The following is a 23,318-nucleotide window of genomic DNA, read 5'->3' on the forward strand; positions in this document are numbered from 1 at the left end:
AATTGTAAAAGTTCCACCTCAAATCTCTAAATTCCAAGTAGGATTAGAATTTTAAAAGGAAGTAAAATCTTTTCCAAATATTTTTCAAATAACATATTATTAGTACATAGAATGTTTATAACAGGTAACCAATAAGACAGAGGCTTCAATGTCAGTGAATACTTTGAACTTGATGTTTTGGAGCAGTGAAGTAGTTCAGTATCATTATTTGTTGAGTTCCTTTTGTTTTTCAGGTAAGGTTTTCAAGTCCACATAGATACTCAGGGTAGCAGAGTCATTTGAGCCATAGTCACCTCTGCCCTTTTGCAAGTCACCCAGGCCATGTTATGGGTTACCAGCCAAGCCCAATGACAGGACCAAAAAAACTTTTAGTGTTAGTGATAGAGCTAGACACTTGTAGGGCAACAACTGGTTACAAGCCAAGGATCTATGTGGTAGACAGCTGTATTTTCTTAAAGCACATGAGGAAATCGAGGAAAAGCCACCTCATGTATTCTTTATCCAGTCACAGTACTTATTGAAATTGAAAATGAGAGACACTTATGAGCACCTGCAGTGGAAAGCAAAAGATTGTGACGCTGATAAAAATGAGCACCGGATCTGCTTTTAAGCACATAGTTACTACAATGTGATGTTAGGAATATTGGACACTCTTGGCATCCTCCCACTGAGACATAAAGCACTTAGTGATGGGCAACAAATACACCATTGTGCATTTTACACCATCTGAAACAGTTATAATTAACTCTCGGAGCTGATGAAGAGTAGAATTATCCTATTTAGGGCAAGTCAGTGGATCTGTGGCAGCTAAATATTGGTGATAATGGAGACACAAATCTTATCAGGTCTAGTTTTGGGTGAGGGAGTTAGTACTTTCTACTGAAAAGCCTAGCCATTTTCCAAGAATGCTGTAATTGTTTTTGATTTGATGTCACAACAGGAAGTAAACTTTCTTTCTTTCATCTTCTGCATTTACAAGAAATAAACTTGAGTGTGGGAATGATGTTCTTATGGTTCTAGATAAGACAATAAATGGCTGTGTTTGAAAATTCGTTATGAATGAACAGAATTGGTTTATTGCAATCACATAATTACACTGGGACAAGAGCCTATTGTACAAAGATAACCAAACTTAACCTACCTGAGCAATTCAGGATGGGCAATAAATGCTGGCCCTGCCAGCCATGTCTACATCCTGTGAATGAATAAAAAAGATATATATCTCCTATTAGAGAGTGTAGCATCCAATTGAAAATGAGAGGTTGGATTCAGTTTGTCACAATAAATGGCTACTATTCAGATTACATCTGTAATCATCTGGAAATGATAGCCTAGTGGTATTATCGCTAAACTTTCAAAAGTGATAGAACTTGAATTCAATAAAAAGAATTCTGACTCTTGAAACAAAACCTGATTGTTGGGAAAAACCATCTTGTTCACTAATGTCCTTCAGAGAAGAAAATCTGCCATCCTCTCCTGGTCTGGCCTACATGTGACTCCAGACCCATAGCAATGAGGTTAACTCTCACATGCCCTCTAAAATGGCCTAACAATCCAGTCAGTTCAAGGGCAGCGATGGGATGGGCAATAAACTCTGGCTAACCAGTGATCCCCGTTTCACACTAGTGAAGTTTTTAAAATATGAGTTTGGATAACCATAAAAGGAGTAAGCAAAACAAGAAAAATCATGAGGGGTATAGATAGGGTTAATGGCAGGTGCCTTTTCTTTAGGATGGAGGATTTCAAGGCTAGGAGGCACATATTTAAAGTGAGAAGAGAGAGATTTACACAAAGGCCTGAGAGACAATTTCTTTTTTACACAGAAGACAGCTCATCTGTGGAATGCACTTTCTGAGGAACTGGTGGATGTGGGCATAATTAGAATGCTTAAAAACAATTTGGATAATTACGTGAATAGGAAAGGGTTGGAGAGATATAGGCTAGGAACAGGCAGGTGGGACTGGTTTAGTTTGGGATTATGTTTGGTATGGACTGGTTGGAACAAAGGGTCTGTTTCCGTGTTGTATGACTGTATGATTTCATGACTTTTCCATAATGCTCAATCATTCTAATTAGAACAGAATAGAATGCTATAGGCCCTTATAACATTCCAGTAATAGTATTGAAGGTTGGTGTTCCAGAACTTGCCACTGCCCTAGCCAAGTTGTTCCAGACATTACAACATTGGCATCTACCCAACTTGTTGGGCCGAAGGGCCTGTTTCCATACTGCAGGGAATCTAATCTAATCTAATCTTAACAGCATCCAGGCCAAAGCAGCTCCCATTTGATTTGTCCCATATTGTCATATCCTCATGGGGATAGAGTGATGAAAATCAAGCCTTACTATTCCAGGAGTTGACACAAAAGTTAACAATTTTAACATAAGTATACAAGTTTCCCAATTTTCCTGGTTCTCAATTCCAGGTTGATATAAAGCAGAACCAAGTTTCTGTATTTCACAAAAACTACTATTTATATTAAGTGATTAGACTGTAGCTGCAGGCAAACAATTATATGCTGTCAGCACATGACATTGCTAATTGAAACCCTAACTGCCTAGTGAACTCCCTCTTACACACTTGCAGACAGTCGTACATAAAAACATGGAAAAAAACAGAGGGGAGAAACCGGAAAGACAGGTTAGCAATCCTTGCTCCTCACCTCTTCTGTGTGGTTCTCACTGATACAAAAGGTTAGTTTTGTCTTTTTTGAATGCTTCCATTGGTTTGCAGATGATGCATTGTAGCTGGTTCACTTGTAAAATTGTTGCTGTATCAAAGAAAAGTCAGTGTTTAATAAGTGCAAACGGAAAGATTAATTGATTTTCTTCATGTAGAAAGTGAGTTTTCAGTACCTTTGACTGCAATAGGCCAGTATATCCTTCTTAAGGTGAGGTGCCCAGGTCTGCTCACTGTATTCTAAGTGGGGTCTAACCAGAGTTCTGTATACCTTCAGCATAACCTCTACATCTTCATACTAGAGTCTTCTAGGAATAAATTCCATTAGCTTTCTTGATTATTTTTGCGCCAGCTTGTGGCATTTTAAAGATCTATGTGCCTGAACCCTCCAAGTCTCTTTGGACCTCCACTGTATTTAACTACATGCCATCTAGAAAATACCCCTGACCTATCCTTTCTCCATCCAAAATGGTTAACCTTATACTTGCTTACATTGAATCCCATCTGCCACCACTTTGCCCATTTATCTATCAGTATCTCTTTGTAATTTTATGCTATCATCTACACTATCTACAACACCATCTATTTTTTATGCCATCAGCACAATTGAATATATCATTTTTTATGCGATTTTCCAAGTTGTTAGTAAATAAAGGAAATAATTGAGGCCCCAACACAGATCCTTGAGATACCACTGGTCACATCCTGCCAGTCTGAGACCTACCCATTCTTCCGTGTCTGTTACCTGCCACTGAGCCAATTTCCCAGCCATGTCAATAATTCACCCTCAGTTCCTTTGATTTGTACCATTGTCAACGATCTCTTACGTAGGGCTTTCATAGAATTCACAGAATCCCTAGAGTGTGGAAATGGGCCAATTGGCCCAACAAGTCCACATCGACCTTCTGAAGAGTAAACCACCCAGACTCTATTACCCTACATTTACCCCTGACTAATACACATCCCTGAACGCTGTGGGCAGTTTAGCTTGGCCAGTACACCTAACCTGCACATCTTTGGATTGTGGGAGGAAACCTGAGCAGCTGGGGGAAGCCCATGCAGACATGGAGAGAATGTGCAAACTCCACACGGACAGTTGCCTGAGGCTGGAATCGAACCTAGGTCCCTGGTGCTGTGAGGCAGCAGTGTTAACCGCTGAGCTACAATGCCACCCACTTATTAAATGTCTTCAGCATGTTCATACATGCAACATCCATAGACATTTTCCCGTCCACTATTTCAGTCACTTCTTCCACAAAATTCCATGAGATTCGTCCGGCATGAGCTACCTGTCATAAATCCATGTTGATTAACTGAAAACTTGCAAGGTATGCAGCTAGCCCATCCTTCAATATAGCAGTTATTATTACAGATTACAAAGATCATCAGCCATCATGACAGGCCCGCTTAACTGCACCAGTAATAGTTTGCATGGAAAACAGCTGCCATTAACTATAACACTTTGACTTATAAAGATGAAGCAAGCCTGGAACCTCATACAATGCGAAATGAGAAGCCTCTTATCTGACAGTATGTTGGAAAACATTTGAAAGTCCAATTGACAATGTCAGCTAGGCAACCTATATCCGCCAGCCTAACATAGCCGATTACATATAAGAGATGACTTAGGTGTGACAGGAGCAATGGGCATGATGCTCATTGATGTGAAGCAGGTTAATACAACGTAGAATTCTGGGTGGATGGCAAAGATATAAAATTGGGTAACATCAGCAAACAAGTTGAAATTGATTCCATGCCCATCGATGATAAATAAGAAAAGACCAACCGTGAAGCCCCAAGACCTCGAGTCATGCAGGATGGAAACAGATCCTTCGGTCCAACTCATCCACACAACCAAACATCCTAATCTAATCTAGTCCCGTTTGGCCCATATCCCTCTAAGCCCTTCCTATTTGTATACTCATCCAGATGCTTATTAAATGTTGTAATTGTGTCCGCTTCCACCACTACCTCTGGCAGTACATTCCATACACACACCATCCTCTGCGTAAAAAAGTTGCCCCTTAGGTCCCCTTTAAATCTTTCCCCCTCTCATCCTAAGCCTATGTCCTCTAGTTCTGAAATCCCCCACCCCAAGGAAAAGACTTTGCTTATTTATCCTCTCCATGCCCCTCATAATTTTATAATCCTCTATAAGGTCTCCCCTCAGCCTCCAATGCTTCAGAGAAAACAGCACTGACCTATTCAGTCTCTCCCTGTAGCTCAAATCTTCAAATCCTGGCAACTTTCTTGAAAATCCCTTCTGCATATTTGAGGTCATGAGAAAAGCACTTGAGCAAATACTACAATTAGGTCAGAATATGAAATAATGCACTAAGGGAGGTGGACTGTGTGGAGACAGAAAACTAATAAAATGGTTAATTGTGTTGAAAGCAGAAGGCAGGGTGATAAGAATAAGGATAAACAGCAAACCATAATCACACAGGACACATCAAGTTGCTCAAGCCTTGGTGGGTTGCTCAAGCCCTGATCAAAAGTTGGCAATGACAAAAGAGCTGAGTAGATTTGTGACAATTCACTTTGAAAGGAAGAGCAAGGCGATGTGTGCAAGAAGAGAGAATTGAGAGGTGTCCTTTACAACAAAAGAATGATAACAACAACTTTAAAAAATAGGAAAATGTCTGAAGGAAGGGAGAGGTTGGACAACAATTGTCAGCTTGCAGCCACGAAAGCAAAGTCAGTAAATAGCTGGTTTGGAAGGTGATCAAGAATACCACGTCCCCTTCAAGGAAATAAGATTTAAGGAGGTTCAGAAAGAATATGGGAGGAGCTGCAGTTTTGGACAGGGAATGAAAGGAGATTACAATGAAATTAATGAATGACTGCAGGTTCAATATAAAAGAAAATCATGGAATGTTTTATAAATTTGTGACCGATGACCATGACATTTTCATGAAATCGTTTACATCATAATACCTATCAATCTAGAACAAATTCATCCACCTTTAATGTTTTAATGACTCTGGAATGAGTGTATCTGAATCTGCAATGAGTTCCTGTAAAAGGAAGTATTTGAAATAATTCAAAGGTCTGCAATTCATGTTTGAGATCTGTCCGTGTTGTTCCAAAAATACCTTATGTATTTTTATTTCTGTAAGTATAGTGTGATCTTTCAGGTAACTGAAACAAGCTGGGGTAAATATGATGCCTTTGAGAGTTTGCTTAGTTTAAATGGACTCCCTCACTGCCATTATAAAAATATTTTACACAAATACTTTAATTGAAATAAAACTGTTGAGTACATCTTTGAGATCATGAAAGGTGCAATATTAAATGGATAGACTTTTTTCTGATTCCAAAACATTATGGACTGTGTAGCATTCAATTAAACTGAGCCAAAGTGGACAGTGTGTGCAACAGGAACAAAATACTGTAGGTTCTAAAAATCTGAAGCAAAGAAAGCATAAAATACTGGTCTCACTCTGCAAATGAGACAGTATTGTTGGAGATAATGCAATCAGTAGACTTTAAAAAATTTTTTTATGGACTGTGTGCATTGTTGAACTGACCAGAGGATGAGGAATTTCAAGACTGGGAGTATATTTTTAAGCTGAGAGGAGAGAGATTTTAAAAAAAGACACAAGTGGCAATTTTTTTACACAGAGGGTGGTTTGCATGTGGAATGAACTTCCTGAGGAAGTGGCTGATATGGGCATAATTAGAATGTTTAAAAACAATTTGAATAAAGACATGAATAGGAAAGGTTTGGAGGGATATTGTCCAGGAGCAGGTAGGTAAGACTAGTTTATTTTGGGATTATGGTCAGCATGGACTGGCTGGATCAAAGGGTCTATTACCCCATTCCTTTCTGTCTAACCTATATATGCCCCTCATAATTTTACACATCTCAATCATATCTCCCTCAGTCTCCACTGCTCCAAGGAAAATGCCCCCAGTCTGTCCAATCTCTCTTCATAGCTAAAACTCTCCAACATGGGTAACATCCTAGTAAATCTCTTCTGCATCCTCTCCAATGCAATCATATCCCTCCTATAATGTGGATTCCAATGAACAATTCATGCATCTGCTTAGAATATGTAGTGTCACCTCGTAGGTATTATCTATTATCCCAAATCATGCATTTAAGAATGTCAATATAATTAGAAAAAAAATCACTGTAGAACTTAATGCCAGAATACTATATATAGTTATATGCAAAGACACACACACATCTACATGGCTGTTACCATTTTAAAATATAATTGTACGTTTGGGTAAAAGCTGGGAATACTTGATCTGTGTTAGTCTAGGTTTGAATTAGCTTGAGCAATAAGACTATAAACCTTACTTTTGACCTCACCATATGGTTTCTTCCCTACAGAAACTGTTTAACAACTAACTAGAAATAGAATATAATTTAACTCTTCACTTGCTTAATCAAGTCAATATTATTAATTATTGAAAAAAAAATTATACAATGACATGAATGACTAGATAATCTATTTCTGTTTGAGGAAGGAATTTTGGACTGAACTTCAGTAGTCTCTGCTCTGAATAGCATCATGGGATCTTCTGCATCCACAAAAGCAACCCATAATAAGGCTGTAGTTTCATGTCCCATCACAAACAGAAGCCACAAAATCATTAAACTTTTATAACGGGAGAGTTGAATTTGCCTAAAGTGCTTATGCCAATTCTCCTGTCTGTCCCATTTGCTTGCCCTTTCCACAAAAGTGATTTTTTTTTGTTGTTACTTTATTGGTTTGGTATCTCTGTCTCAACTTCTCTATTAAAAAAAAAAAATCCAGGACAAAATACACCTCTTAAAGCCATGGTATCATCAGATTGGACATTTTGGAGGCCCCTTGTAGTAGCTGGCATCATCAGAACAAATGCGATGGAGGCTAAGAAACCGGGAGAATGGAATAGAGACTTTACAGGAAGCAGGGTGTGAGGATGCATGGTCCAGGTAACTGTGAGAGATGGTGGATTTGTAATGGATATTGGTGACCAGCCTGTCCCCAGAAATGAATATAGGGATGTCAAGAAAGGGAAGGAAGGAGTTTGGGCTGGGTAGAAATTGAAAGTGAAATTGTTAAACATTTCCAATTCCAGATTCACACACACACACACACACACACACACATATAAGTCTATGGTGAGAATTTGGATTTGCAAAATTGGATTTGCAGATACGTTTTATTTTGCTCAAAAAGCACACAGTCTGCAGGCAGTCAATCCATGTGACATTATACAAATTCCTATTTTGGAAATAGAACCAGCCTGACTCAAGATTGGAATACAGACAGACTCTAGGAGAAAGCGAGGGCTGCAGATGCTGGAGATCAGAGTGAAAAAGTGTGGTGCTGGAAAAGCACAGCAGGTGAGGGAGCATCCGAGTAGAAGAAGAGTGGACGTTTCGAGGATAAGCTCCTATGCTTGAAACATCGACTCGCCTGCTCCTCAGATGCTGCCCAACCGGCTGAGCTTTTCCAGCGCCACATTTTTTAATACAGACTCTAACCTCACACCTTTAATGCATTGTCTGAGCTGAGATGTCACCTTTTTTTAATGAAACTTTTAAGTTATCTCGGGAATGTGACTTGAAAGAAGTTCTAGGATTTATACATGAATGAATCAAAACCTGCAATCCATTCTAAAAGATGAAAGACTTAACAGCAATATAGATTTGTTCAATATACATTTTATGAGTTTCATGATCTTGTGCTATAAATTCTGTGTCTTATGATCCTGTCCCACTACCTACCTGACAAAGGAGGAGCGTTCCAGAAGCCTGTACCTCCAAATAAACTTGTTGGACTATAACCTTCTTAAATATTGCCAGAGTACCTGCGTCCACCACCTCCTCATGCAGCACATTCCATATTTCTGTCACTCTCTGGAATCTCCTCAAATCTCCTCTAAACTACTCACTTGTCACCTTAAACCTTTGCCCTCTGGTCTTAGACATATTTGCCATGGGAAAACAATTCTCATGATTTAGTCTGCCAATGTCCCTCGTAATTTAGTGTTCTTCAATCAGGTCCCCCTCAGCCTCCTCTGGTCCAGAGAAAACAAACTCAGTCTATCCAGTCTGCTCTCACATCTGAGACTTTTTATCCCAGGCAACATCCTGGTGAATCTCATCTGTACCTTCTCCAGCGCAATCACATCCTTCTAATAGTGTTATAATCAGAACGGCACACTGTATTCCATCTGTGGCCTAAATAATGTTTAATGAAGTTGAAACAAGACTTCCTTGCTCCTAAATTCTATGCTCTGGCTAATGAAGGCAAGCATTTCTTAGACCTTCTTCATTACCCTGTCTACTGGTGCTGACACCTCCAGGGATCTGTGGACTTGCCTTGATATTGTCCCCAAAAGTCAAATAGTCAGCCAGCACTTCTTGTTTGGACGAGATGATCAATCAATTTGGTGAGGCAGATGAGATCAATATATCCTTATGTAATCAAGAGCTTCAGACACATGAAGAAAAAAGGCTGCAGAAACTGAGCAACAGGTTGGTATTAAAAAGGAGTATTACCCAATTGGACATGATGGCCATTTTCTGACTGATTTGAAGCACACCAATGTCTTTTTACAGTAGTTAAAGCAATCACAAAGTTTTCAATTACAGCAGTTACACTGCCAAAGACAGAATTGCTTGTTACCCTTAATCATGTGTTTTCAGTGTGAGTGTGTGTATTTTCTTACAGTGTGATTCTCCCATATAAATATTTCTAGCATCAAGGTTTTTCTGTGAGTTTTAAATTAAAAACGGTTACTTTTTATCCTACTCTTGCCCCGGAAATTTAAAAATGTGACTTTTCCCTCACTCAAGTCGACTCACACAATGATTCAAAATACAAATTAAGTAAAAGCAGTAAGACTTCAATGTTTGATTGTCTCAGTCTTTCATTTATAACAGGTCTTTAGTTTATCAGAGGAATTAGGCTTTCAGTTGACATAAAGGTATTGTCAGCAAAAGTTTCCAAGTAAGCTGCAAGACGTATTGAAGGTGAATTTCTAAGCAGTTCACTGAGACACTTTGAAGAGACCTTGTCCCATTGTCAAGGTATTGCCTTTTATCCATGCTGACCAGATATCCCAACCCAATCTAGTCCCACCTGCCAGCACCCGGTCCATATCCCTCCAAACCCTTCTTGTTCATATACCCAACCAAATGCCTCTTAAATGTTGCAATTGTACCAGCCTCCACCACTTCCTCTGGCAGCTCGTTCCATACTCGTACCACCCTCTGTGTGAAAACGTTGTCCCTTAGGTCTCTTTTATATCTTTCCCCTCTCACCCTGAACCTATGCCCTCTAGTTCTGGACTACCCGACCCCAGAGAAAAGACTTTGCCTATCTACCCTATCCATGCCCCTCATGATTTTATAAACCTCTGTAAGGTCACCCCTCATCCTCTGACACTCCAGGGAAAATAGCCCCAGCCTGTTCAGCCTCTCCCCATAGCTTCAATCCTCCAACTCTGGCAACATCCTTGTAAATCTTTTCTGAACCCTTTCAAGTTTCACAACATGTTGCTGATAGGAAGGAACCAGAATTGCACGCAATATTCCAACAGTGGCTTAACCAATGTCCTGTACAGCCACAACATGACCTCCAAACTCCTGTACTCAATACTCTGACCAATAAAAGAAAGCATACAAAACACCTTCTTCAGTATCCTATCTACCTGTGACTCCACTTTCAAGGAGCTATGAACCTGCACTCCAAGGTCTCTTTGTTCAGCAACACTCCCTAGGACCTTGCCATTAAGTGTATAAGTCCTGCTAAGATTTTCTTTCCTAAAATGCAGCACCTCGCATTTATCTGAATTAAGCTCCATCTGCCACTTTTCAGCCCATTGGCCCATTTGGTCAAGATCATGTTGTAATCTGAGGTAACCCTCTTCACTGTCCACTACACCTCCAATTTTGGTATCATCTGCAAACTTACTAACTGTACCTCTTATTCTTGCATCCAAATCATTTATGTAAATGACAAAAAGTAGTGAACCCAGCACCGATCTTTGTGGCACTCCACTGGTCACAGGCCTCCAGTCGGAAAAGCAATCCTCCACCAACACCACCTTCTGCCTTCTACCTTTGAGCCAGTTCTGTATCCAAATGGCTAGTTCTCTCTGTGATAGGAACTATGGAACTGTAATTGATTATTGTAAAAAGCCCATCTTGTTCACTAATGTTCTTTAGGGAAGGAAATCTGCCAGTCTTTCCTGGACTGGTCTACAAGTGACTCCAGACTGCCAGTAACTGGTTGACCTCTTTCTGCTCTCTGAGACTGCCGAGCAAGTCACACGGTTATAGTGCTTAGAGATTGGCAATAATCTCCCATGAACTAATTATGCTGTGCTGGGCTTTCAGATGTGGCCAATTGCATTAATATGGACACAGTTCTGCAGACAATTCAATGGAATATATTAATCTTTCATGCACATGTAACTGATTTTTACTGCTTAACAATAAATCTATTTCCAATTTGTGGGTGGCACGGTGGCTCAGTGGTTAGCACTGCAGCCTCACAGCACCAGGATCCCAGGTTTGATTCCAGGCCCGGGTGACTTTCTGTGTGGAGTTTGCACGTTCTCCCCGTGTCTGTGTGGGTTTCCTCCAGGTGCTCTGGTTTCCTCCCACAGTCCAAAAATGTGCAGTTCAGGTGAATTGGCCATGCTAAATTGCCCATAGTGTTAGGTGCATTAGTCGGAGGGAAATGGATCTGAGTGGGCTACTCTTCGGAGGGTCAGTGTGGACTGGTTGGGCCGAATGTCCTGTTTCCACACTGTAGGGAATCTAAACATTTAACCAGTGTTTGTCTTTAAGAAAATATTTAAAATTGTGCCAGTCTGGCACCTTAAGCGATAGAATGTAACTAATTATTGTTGAATGTTTGTACGTATGGAATAAACTCTCGAGGAAATAGTTATCTCAGATTCTCCCTCTGTATTTTAAATATAATGAATTTCTCAACTACTTTGCGGTTATGTCTGCATGTTTCCCCCCACCCCCCCCCCACCACCACCCCCCCCCCCCCCCACCCCCCCCACCACTATTACCAGCCAGACATGCCCAGAGGCTCTAATCATTGCAGGGATCACTCCCACTGGTCTCAGACCATAATTTCCAGCTGATGTCCCTGCCTCTTATTTAAATTATAGAATAGAATTCCTACAATGTGGAGACAGGCCATTGGCCCATCAGATACAGACCAGCCCTCTGAACAGCAACCCACCCCACCTTTGTAACCTTTCCCATCCCAGGATACCATGAACAATTTAGCATTGCCAATCCACCTAACCTGCAAATCATTGGACTATGGGAGGAAACTGGAGAACCTGGAGGAAGCCCATGCAGACACGGGGCGATAATGCAAACTCCATACAGACGTGCACCTGAGGGTGGAATCAAACCCAGGACCTGATAGTGTGACGCAGTAATCATTAAGCCACGGTGCCATCCACAATGAGGCCCTAAGGTTTTGATCAGATCATGTCTCTAATCTAGCCAGATTCTACCTACACTTTCTACCATCTCAATTAACATCAGGGTCTTTGCTTCCACTATACTCTTCCCACATCCAAAAGTGCAACTTTCAAACTTTCAGTGAAAACCAAATTACATCTGACAGTTCTTTGTGGGACACTTGTACCATGATTAACCTTTGAATAATATTCCTCAGGATTCATTAACATTAGAAGGGTTTTATCGTAAGTTCGACAATTATAACTGAAGTGGTATAATTCAGGATGGTTTTAATAGCCTCACCTCATGAATTCCAAGCATTGATGCATTCAAACAATTTCTGGAAACGGATTAATTATTTCTGCTCGGCTAGCAATTCATTTAGATGCAGGTCACCGAGCCGTGAAAAAATATTATCTGCTTCCTTGTCATGTGACAAAGAATTTTGGTTTCTCAATTGAACAACTACTGGTTAATAATGTCAAAAGAAACTGCCAGTTGACTTAAACTTAACTAACAATGAACTTGAGCGTAACAGTTCCTTCACACTCAAAAGTTTCATTCTTCATGGCAGTATATCAAATTCTCAAATGTGCTGTGTCTATATCAATAGAATACTTATGATTGGTCGTGCAGAATACATGGACAGCAATGGTCACATAGAGCTTATTGTTAACAATTGCAATGCTATAATTTTGCTATCTTTACGGGGAAAAAAATCACTGACACGAGTTAAGCAGAGCATGCAAGGGAGCAGCCCAGAAAAATAAACATGTCATTTCTTAGATGTCATGCTAACTATCCTAATCTCAGAGTAATTAAACAAATGGGCTCTACTTGCAGCTCCAAAATGGCAGACAAGCTCCAGGTGGACAGAGGAGGCACCTCAGGATACCCTCAAAGCCTCACTGGTGAAGTGCAGCATTCCTACAGACATCTGGGAAATCCCTGGCCCAAGACTGTCCAAAGTGGAGCAGGAGCATCCGGGAAGGTATCGAGCACCTTGAGACTTGCCATCAGGAAAAACAGCATAAGGAGCCTGCTGTCACACTAACGCCCCACCCACTCCCTTCCCATGACTACCATCTACCCCAAGTGTAACAGAGCCTGTGGTAGGCCCATTGGTCTGTACAGCCGCCTGCAGACTCACCCTGAGAGTGGAAGAGAGTCATCCTCTTCTGGAGGGACCCCCAATGATGATAAACAAATGCTTATGGGACCACAGAATATGCTGAAAATCCAGAGTTGGATAGGTTCCATGCTACTCCACTAAAAAGGAGTGAAATCTCTGAATTGTTTTGGAAAAATCTGCAATTGTGCCATTTTTGAAGACCCTGTTAGTGAGCTTCCATCGAAAAATACAACAATTTTGCACTGAGGCGAAATAAAATGATCAACAATTACCATCTTTAACCAGAATCATGATCTGGCTGCTATATTATCAGGTTTGGTATAAGCATTAATGTAAGAAAGCTGGAGGTCTCAACAATCCTTCTGCAAAACCAGGAATCTGGAATATGCAAGCTTCAGATTTTCAAATGAACAATAGTTATCCCTGAAAGAGGATATGGTTGATATATGGACTCAATCAAAATTCCTGCTTGAGCAACTTTGACTGAAAACAGATCTAATTATCACCAGTATTTTCTTGTTATATATATTGTCATTGTATAACGCAGTATCGAATCCCCCATGCAAATGCCCTCCTCAACCATTTCCATCTCATTTTTATTTTAGTCTCTACTCACTCTCACTTCTATCTTCCCTGGCCTTCTTTTGTCATATTTTTTACACTTCAACATATCAATTAAAATAGGTTTAGGAATGTGCCACTACAGTGTCAGAGTGTCAATCTCCATCAGACTTAGCGAGTGATGCAGTCTGACCAGCTCCCCAATAATACAACCCTTCTTTAAACTTCTGTAGCCACTGAGGTGACAGATGGTAACACAGTTTGGATACATGTGGAAATCTGTCCCCTTTGCTTCATTAAAAGGTCGGGTGCCCCCACCTAGGCAGAAGAGACACCCCTCCCTCTGACAACATTCCACTACAAGTGGGAACTTTTATGAAAATTCCATTTCATTAATTTGCATAATATTCCGTCCCAAGATGAGGTAGAATGCATTGACCAGCTGCATCTGTCATTCACTCCATTTAATCCAATTGGAAATTCCATTACAAATCATTATTTTTGCTGAGTCATTGCACACATCTGGAAAATCCACACCCCAACAAACTCCTAACAGCAACTGTCTCCTTTACATTTCATCCAATTGGTGAAAAGATAATTGCATATGAATCATTGTTGTTGTAGATGGATAATATTTTCCTTTTGTTTCACTTTCACTTAGCTCCCCCTTTATAAAGGCAGAATCAACTATTTTTTTGTAGCCATCATGATTCCTGTCTTACCAGTTGTTTCTCAGAAAAGAGTACACTGGATGTTTATCCTGGACTGACTTAATAACACATAGCTTTATTTAAAATCTCCACATCATATTCAGAACTGCACTGTGCATTTTCTCACCAAACTATCAGAGCCAGAGGAGCTTAACAGGTTTATTCTGTTGTCAGAAATCACTAGTATCTGTATCAATTTGTAATATTTAAATTGCATACAAAAATCTGGCAAGCCAATACCTACATGGGCCAAGACAAGTCCTGGCTTGAAATCACCACTGAAGTCTTGAGGAATTATACTTACACAATATAGCATCTAATATTTCACCCTGGCTACAGTTTGACAGATACATGAGATTGTTATCATCACCATGAGATTAAAAACAAGTTGCCTTGGCAGAACAATGCAGGAAAATCTGACAGAGATTGGACTAAAATGGGGAAATCCTGGGAATGCAAACATTTCTGTCAGAAATAGAAAACAGCAACCTCTCATGGTTCTTGACCATTTCACAAAAAAGGCAATTGCCAAGTCTAACATAAAATGAGGAGAGGTGACTAACTGCTTGTTCGATAGGCTGCACTTTAAGGAAGGTCTTAAAAACAGCGAAGAGTAATCTTTGAGAAAGATTCAGGTAATTATAGTCATAGCTACTGAGGAAGCGAAACTGGAGTCAATGAAAGGAGAGCTCAGAACTGACACCGAGGAAGGATTTAGATTAGAATCCCTCCAGTGTGGGAGAGAGCCATTCAACCTAACCCTCTGAAGAGTATCCCACCCAGACCCAGCCCCCTACCCTATCCCTGTAACCCTGTACAAGGCCAACCCACCTAACCTACACATCTTTGGACTACAGGAGGAAATCAGAGCACCCAGAGGAGTCCCATGCAGACAGAGGGAGAATGTGCAAACTCGCCCAAGGATGGAATCGAACCCGGGTTCCTGGCACTATGAGGTAGCAGTGCTGACCACTGAGCCACCATGCTGCCTCAAAGCATGAGACCAAGAATTTAAATTTAAACCTTGGAAGCCAACGCAGTCAAACTCTGGCATTGTACCTAAATGCATCACCATTTTATTTTTCAGATATTGCAACTGTACAGGACATTGGTTAGGCCAATTTTGGAATATTTCATGCAATTCTGGTCTCTTTCCTATCGGAAGGATATTGTGAAACTTGAAAGGGTCCAGAAAAGATTTACAAGGATGTTGCCAGGGTTGGAGGATTTGAGCTATAGGGAGAGGCTGAACAGGCTGGGGCTGTTTTCCTTGGAGCGTTGAAGGCTGAGGGGTGATGTTATAGAGGTTTATAAAATCACGAGGGGCATAGATAGAGTAAACAGACATGGTCTTTTCTCTCGGAAAGGGGTGGGAAATCCAGAACTAGAAGGCATAGATTCAGGGTGAGAGGGGAAATATACAAAAGGGACCTAAGCGGCAACTTTTACATGCAGAGGGTGGTATGTGTATGGAATGAGTGCCAGAGGAAGTGGTGGAGGCTGATACAATTACAGCATTTAAAAGACATCTGGATGGGTATATGATCAGGAAGGGTTTAGAGGGATATGGGCCAAGTGCTGGCAAATGGGACCAGATAGAATGTAGGCAAATAGATGGTGATACATTGAAAAATGTCCATATTACAGAGGAGGAAGTGTTGGATGTCTTGAAACACATAAAGATGGATAAATCCCCAGGACTAATCAGGTGTACCTCAGAACTCTGTGGGAAGCTAGACAAGTGATTGCTAGGCCTCTAGTATCATCAATAGTCACAGGTGAGGTGCCAGAAGACTGGAGGTTGGCAAATGTGGTGCCACTGTTTAAGAAGGGTGGTAAGGACAAGCCAGGGAACTATAGACCAGTGAGCCTGACGTCGGTGGTGGGCAAATTGTTGGAGGGAATCCTGATGGACAGGATGTACATGTATTTGGAAAGGCAAGGACTGATTAAGTATAGTCAACATGGCTTTGTGTGTGGGAAATCATGTCTCACAAACTTGATTGAGTTTTTTGAAGAAGTAACAAAGAGGATTGATGAGGGGAGAGCAGTAGATGTGATCTATATGGACTTCAGTAAGGCATTCAACAAGGTTTCCCATGGGAGACTGATTAGCAAGGTTAGATCTCACGGAATACAGGGAGAACTAGACACTTGGATACAGAACTGGCTCAAAGGTAGAAGATAGAGGGTGGTGGTGGAGGGTTGTTTTTCAGACTGGAGGCCTGTGACCAGTAGAGTGCCACAAGGATCAGTGCTGGGTCCTCTACTTTTTGTCATTTACATAAATGATTTGGATGCAAGCATATGAGGTACGGTTAGTAAGGTTGCAGATGACACCAAAATTGGAGGTGTGGTGGACAGCGAAGAAGGTTTCCTCAGATTACAATGGGATCTTGATCAGATGGGCCAATGGGCTGAGAAGTGGCAGATGGAGTTAAATTCGGATAAATGCGAGGTGCTGCTTTTTGGGAAAGCAAATCTTAGCAGGACTTATACATTTAAGGGTAAGGACTTAGGGAGTGTTGCTGAACAAAGAGACCTTGGAGTGCAGGTTCATAGCTCCTTACAAGTGGAGTCGCGGTAGATAGGATAGTGAAGAAGGCATTTTGTATGCTTTCCTTTATTGGTCAGGGTAGTGAGTACAGGAGTTGGGAGGTCATATTAAGGCTGTACAGGTCATTAGTTAGGCCACTGTTGGAATATTGTGTGCAATTCTGGTCTCCTTCCCTTCGGAAAGATGTTGTAAAACTTGAAAGGGGTCAGAAAGGATTTACAAGGATGCTGCCAGGGTTGGAAGATTTAAGCTACAGGGAGAGGCTGAACAGGCTGGGGCTGTTTTCCCTGGAGCGTCGGAGGCTGAGGGATGACCTTATAGAGGTTTACAAAATTATGAGGGACATGGATAGGATAAATAGAGAAAGTCTTTTCCGTGGGGTGGGGGAGTCCAAAACTAGAAGGCATAAGTTTAGGGTGAAAGGGGAAAGATATAAAAGAGACCTAAGGGGCAACTTTTTCACACAGACAGTGGTACGTGTATGGAATGAGCCGCCAGAGGAAGTGGTGGAGGCTGGTACAATTACAACATTTAAGAGGCATTTGGATGGGTATATGAATAGGAAGGGTTTGGAGAGATATGGGCCGGGTGCTGGCAGGTGGGACTAGATTGGGTTGGGATATCTGGTCGGCATGATTACATTAGATTAGATTACTTACAGTGTGGAAACAGGCCCTTCGGCCCAAAAAGTCCACACCACCCCTCCAAAGAGCAACCCACCCAGATCCATTCCCCTATATTTAGCCCTACACCTAACACTATGGGCAATTTAGAATGGCCAATTCACCTAACCTGCACATTTTTTGGACTGTGGGAGGAAACCGGAGCACCCGAAGGAAACCCATGCAGACATAGGGAGAATGTGCAAACTCCACACAGACAGTTGTCTGAGGTGGGAATTGAACCCGGGTCTCTGGCGCTGTGAGGCAGCAGTGCTAACCACTGGCATGGACAGGTTGGACCGAAGGGTCTGTTTCCATGCTGTACATCTCTATGACTCTACGATATATGGTCGGCATGGACGAGTTGGACTGAAGGGTTGGAATCCGTGCTGTACATCTCTATGGCTCTATGACTCTATGGCAACAGAGTTGCTGTTGTTTTCCAGCATTTACTGTGTTAGTGCCATGTAAGGGAATTCTTATCAATGTTGAGGGAGCCTTGTGCACTGGCAGTGAAATATGAATGAGTGCTGCTTCTTATATCCAGGCTGTAAAGGGTGTTAAAATCATGGACCCAGATTTCTGAAATATAAACAGCTAGAAATCCTCTGCTGGTCAGGCAGAAACTGTGCAGAGAGCAACAACGATAATATTTCAGGTAAATGTGATATTCATTCCCTGAAATTGCAGCTATCTCTTTGTGAAATGGGCAAGTTGCCTTTATTGTATATAGATTACACACTGACAAAGGAATGCATTACAGGAATTATTCATTTAATTGAGAAACTAAATTTGTTCAATAAATCACAACAATGAAACTAAAATAGAGAATAACTAATCTTATGTAATCGTCTACCAAGTATTTGAATAATTACAGGAATTTTTTTTATTTTTAAATTTCTGTGTCAACTCATTTCTTTGAAACCTGTTATTTTCCAGTTTGCTGCCAGGAATAAATATCTTATGTAAAAGGAAGTGCTGCACAGACAATTAAAGATTTCACACAGGACTTTTATGACATTGAATAGTTTTACATTAACTGATATGTGAGGAGAAGGAATTCCAGAGATCCAGGCTAATGCTCAGATGATATGTTTAAATCCCACCACATTAGTGGAATTTAAAAACAATTGATAAGATTTGAAATTGAAAGCTTGTCTCAGTGAAATTATCATCAGCTCTGGTAAAGACCCATCTGGTCCACTAGTGGAGGATCCCTGCCATCCTCACCTCAAGGTGGCTCCAGACACAGAGCCACATCGTTGACTCTTAACTGCCCTCTGAAAGTGTCTGGCAAGTCACTCAGTTCATTAATTTAACCGCTGGTAAGTGGAAGATGGTGCACTTTGGAGGAAGTAACAAGACAAGGGAGTACTCAATGAATGGCAGGAAACTAGGAAACTCAGAGGGACCTTGGGATGCTTGTCTACAGGTTCCTGAAGGTGGCTGGGCAGGTTAATAGGGTCATTAGGAAGGATTACGGGACACTTCCCATCATCATTGGTAGCATAGGTTACAAGAGCAGAGAGATTACATTGGAGCTGTTCAAAACTGTGGTTAGGCCACAGCTGGAATACTATGTGCAATGCTAATCACCACACAATGCAAAGGATGTGATCATACTGTAGGGCTGAAGAGGAGATTCACCAGGGCATTGCCTGGGATGGAGCATTTCAGCAATGAAGAGAGGCTGGAGCAGAGAAGGCTGCTGTGATATCTGATTGAGGCGGATAAGATTATGAGGGGCATGGATAAAAAACAACTGTTCTCGTAGTTGATGGGTCAAGAACAAGGGGGCATAGTCTTAAACTGAAAGATTTAGAGGAGATTTGAGGGAAAATGTTTTTCATCCAGAGGGTGATATGAATTGGAAAAACCGCTGCCTGAGACGGTAGTTAACCTCACAACCATTTAAAAAGTACATGGATGGGGGGATCCAAGGTGGCGATGATCTAGGAACATTGCGTTACAGTGCTCCGCACCACAGTGCAAGCAGGACGAAATTTTAACCGACCCTACCCGAACCGCTGCGATATCCAGGGACTCTGGAAAGGCTGTGGAGTCCCAGGAAACTGTTAAAAATCAACCTACCTCAGTTTTCACCGTCCAGGGATGCCGAAGAAGGGAGGAGGTGTGTCCGAGGCCAGGCTCATACCTCCTCCCTTCTTGAATGACATTTGGACTCAATTATTTACCTGGCACTGATGAAGGAGCTCACAAAATCACAAAAGGTCAAAAGTAATAAAGAACAGTGGAGCTACTTCTGATAAGGAAGCTACAGACTCGAGGCTGTCGAGAAATATGATCAGTGTTGGGGATGAAAATAATCTAAAGATTCATCAATAATTTCACATCACAAACTTGAAAGAGAGAAAATTGTATAAGAATTCAATACCAGAACAATTCAGCAGCAGAACTTCAATGAACAACATTGCATAACAATCAAGCCCTGGCACTGGTATTCATAAAGTCATAGAGAAGTACAGCATGGAAACAGATCCGGTCCATGCCAACCAGGTATCCTAACCTAATCTAGTCCCATTTGCTAGCACCCGGCCCATATCCCTCTAAACCCTTCCAATTCATATAACCACCCAGATGCCTTTTAAATGCTATAATTGTACCAGCCTCCATCACTTCTTCTAACAGCTCATTCCATACACATACCATCATTTGCATGAAAGCGTTGCCCCTTAAGTCCATTTTAAATATTTCTACACTCATCTTATACCTAACTGTATAGTTTTGAGCTCCACCACCCCAGGGAAAAGACCTTGACTATTCAGCCTATCCATACCCACCCCTTATGTTATAAACTTTTGTAAGGTCACTCCTCAGCCTCCAACGCTTCAGTGAAAATATCCCCAGCCTACTCAGCATCTCCTTATAGCTCAAACCCTCCAACCCTGGCAACATCCTTGTAAATATTTTCTGAACTCTTTCAGGTTTCACAATATCCTTCCTATAGCAGGGAGATCAGAATTGAACACAGTATTCCAAAGGTGGCCAACCAATGTCCTGTACAGCCCCAACATGACCTCCCAATTCCTATATTTAATGGCTGACCAATAAATACAATCATACCAAATGCCTACTTCACTATCCCATCGACCTCCAACTCCAATTTCAAAGAACTATGAACCAGCACTCAAAGGACTGTTCAGCAACACTCCCCAGCAACACCTTACCTTTGCCTTTCCAAAATGCAGCACCTCATATTTATCTAAATTAAACTTCATCTGCCATTTCTCAGCCCATTGGCCCATCTGATCAAGATCCCATTGTACTCTGAGGTAACCTTCTTTGTTGTCCACTACACCTCCAATTTTGGTGTCATCTGCAAACTTACTAACCAAATTTCCTGTGTTCACATTCAAATCATGTATATAAATGATGAAAGTAGTGGACCCAGCACTGATCCTTGTGGCACTCCACTGGTCACAGGCCTCCAGTCTGAAAAATAACCCTCCACCACCATCCCCAGTCTTTTCACTTTGTGTCAGTTCTGTATCTAAATGGCTAGATCTCCCTGTATTCTGTATAATCTAACCATGCTAACCAGTCTACCATGAGGAACCTTGTCAATCGCCTTACTGAAGCCCATATAGGTCATATAGATCATGCCCATATAGAACATGTCCATTACTCTGCCTTCATCAATCTTCTTTGTTACTTCTCCAAAAAACTCAATCAAGTTTGTGAGACATGCTTTCCCATGCACAAAGCCATGTTGACTATCCCTAATCACTTCACTAAATTCTACCGTTAATCAGATAATTGAGTTGTGATGCTTAACTTGCTTCCTTGAGGGGTGTTGTTCAGTTATTATGTGCAATAAAGTTTAAATCATTGTTTCAGCGTTTGATTGTCTGTGAACTTTCTTAATATGTAGCCAAATTAAAGGTAGCTTGTGTTATTTACCCACAACAATATGTTGTGTCCCTTATAAACAAAGGGAGACAACCCCTCTGTCTCTAACCCGCCCCCCCCAGAGCCCAATAACAATAGTGTCCTTATTCATTCAAAAACTCTATCTACCCATGAGATCCTATGGTAAAAGGCAGAACCTCCCATATTTTGTCACCCCATTCTAATGTTTTGTTCTTCTCCCCAACTCCTGAGTGACAGGGAATGCGTGCAGGAAGGTCCTGAATTATTACTGCGAGCTTTTATTAACTATAATAAATAAAGATAATTCACAGCAGCTTGTCTCAAATTAGCATACAAATGCTTTTTACTTGAACTTAATCCATGACAGAAATATGCTTCAAAGCGCATTTGAAAAGATGAAATGCCTGGCAGAACAACTTGCTACTGTAGTACTATATAGAAGGTCAAATTGTATACTTATATGGTAAAGCTTGGCTTGCTAAATGAGAAACGATGCAACAAAACCTGTCTGAAATGATCACTGACAAGGCATAATTTCATAGCAGCATAATGTTTGTCACAATGAAGTTCTGATTGTTATATTAGTTTCCTATCTAAGATGTTGGTCTATACGTGTCACCAGCATAAAACCAATCCCATTGTTTATTAAGAATCTCAAACTGACAGGCATTTGTAATTTCTGTCTTTATATCATATATTATTGTCTGAACAACTATCATTTTACATTGTTTTCTTCTTCCTCTATGGTTTTTACATTTTTAAAAATGTCTCTAATTACAGATAAGGCGTCACACGATAATTTAATCCTCAGCCAAACACCACATCAGTCTCTATTGTACAAATTCAGAAGTCACACCTCACCAGGTTATATTCAAATAGGTTTGTCTGAAATCACATGCTTTCGGAGCACTGCTCCTTCGTCGGGCGCAGTGAGAGAGACACAGAAACACAGACACAGAGTTTATAGGCAGAGAGATCAAAATATCATACAACGAGTGTGACTGAAGTGTCAGATAATGTGTCTCGGAGGAGACCAAGAGGTTTAGGCAGTGTGTAAAGTCAATTTCAGTGCTGTGCTGTCATGACAATCAGGCAGACCAATAGGAATACACTGTATACAAAAGGTGACATCTCAGGTCAGACACTGAATTGTAGGTGTGAGGCTTTGTTCAGAATCTGTCTCAAGAGTTTTAACCTGGAATCAGGCTGGTTTTATTCCAAAAGCTGGAATTTATAAGATGCCACTTTGACCGTGACTACAAATGGTGTGTTTTTTGTCATGTGACTGTTGACTTTGTCCACCCCAGTCCAACACCGGCACCTTCATATCTATAGCACAGATCTTTTCTAATCATCGTGTTCAGAGATGTTACTACGTTCTTCTGGAGCAGGTGAAACTTGAATCCAGGCGTCCTGGCCTCACTACTACCAGCAGCATCCTTAGATGATGGCTATTGTCCCCTTTCAATGCAGGGACAATGAGGCCAATCAAACAGACCTAATTACCATCGAAAGCCCATTGCATAAGTGCAAATGATAAGCATTTTGAACCAGGCTTAGCTGAAAGCCCATGTCAAAGAACTAACTGCTACCACATGCCGTCTAGATTCAGACCTAAAGAGAAGCCTCTTGGCAGTGGACAGCTATAACTGTTGAAACCGTATCTTAGCATAGACACATCTT

General features: G+C 41.1%; 1 protein-coding gene across 5 annotated transcripts in view; it reads left to right on the plus strand.

The window, feature by feature from the left end:
- Positions 1-23,318, plus strand: part of lyrm9 (LYR motif containing 9) — a 121,103-nt gene that overhangs the window by 72,389 nt on the left and 25,396 nt on the right. Inside the window, exon 5 of one of the 5 annotated variants that reach the window (XM_072589876.1) lies at positions 12,966-21,149. The exons of the other annotated variants lie outside the window; for them this stretch is intronic. The gene's annotated coding sequence lies outside the window, so the exon portion shown is untranslated. Of the gene's footprint in view, positions 1-12,965; positions 21,150-23,318 lie in introns of those variants that run through there. 5 annotated transcript variants of the gene reach the window in all.

The sequence above is a fragment of the Chiloscyllium punctatum genome, chromosome 19 (genome assembly GCF_047496795.1).
Source record: "Chiloscyllium punctatum isolate Juve2018m chromosome 19, sChiPun1.3, whole genome shotgun sequence".
NCBI lineage: Eukaryota > Metazoa > Chordata > Chondrichthyes > Orectolobiformes > Hemiscylliidae > Chiloscyllium > Chiloscyllium punctatum.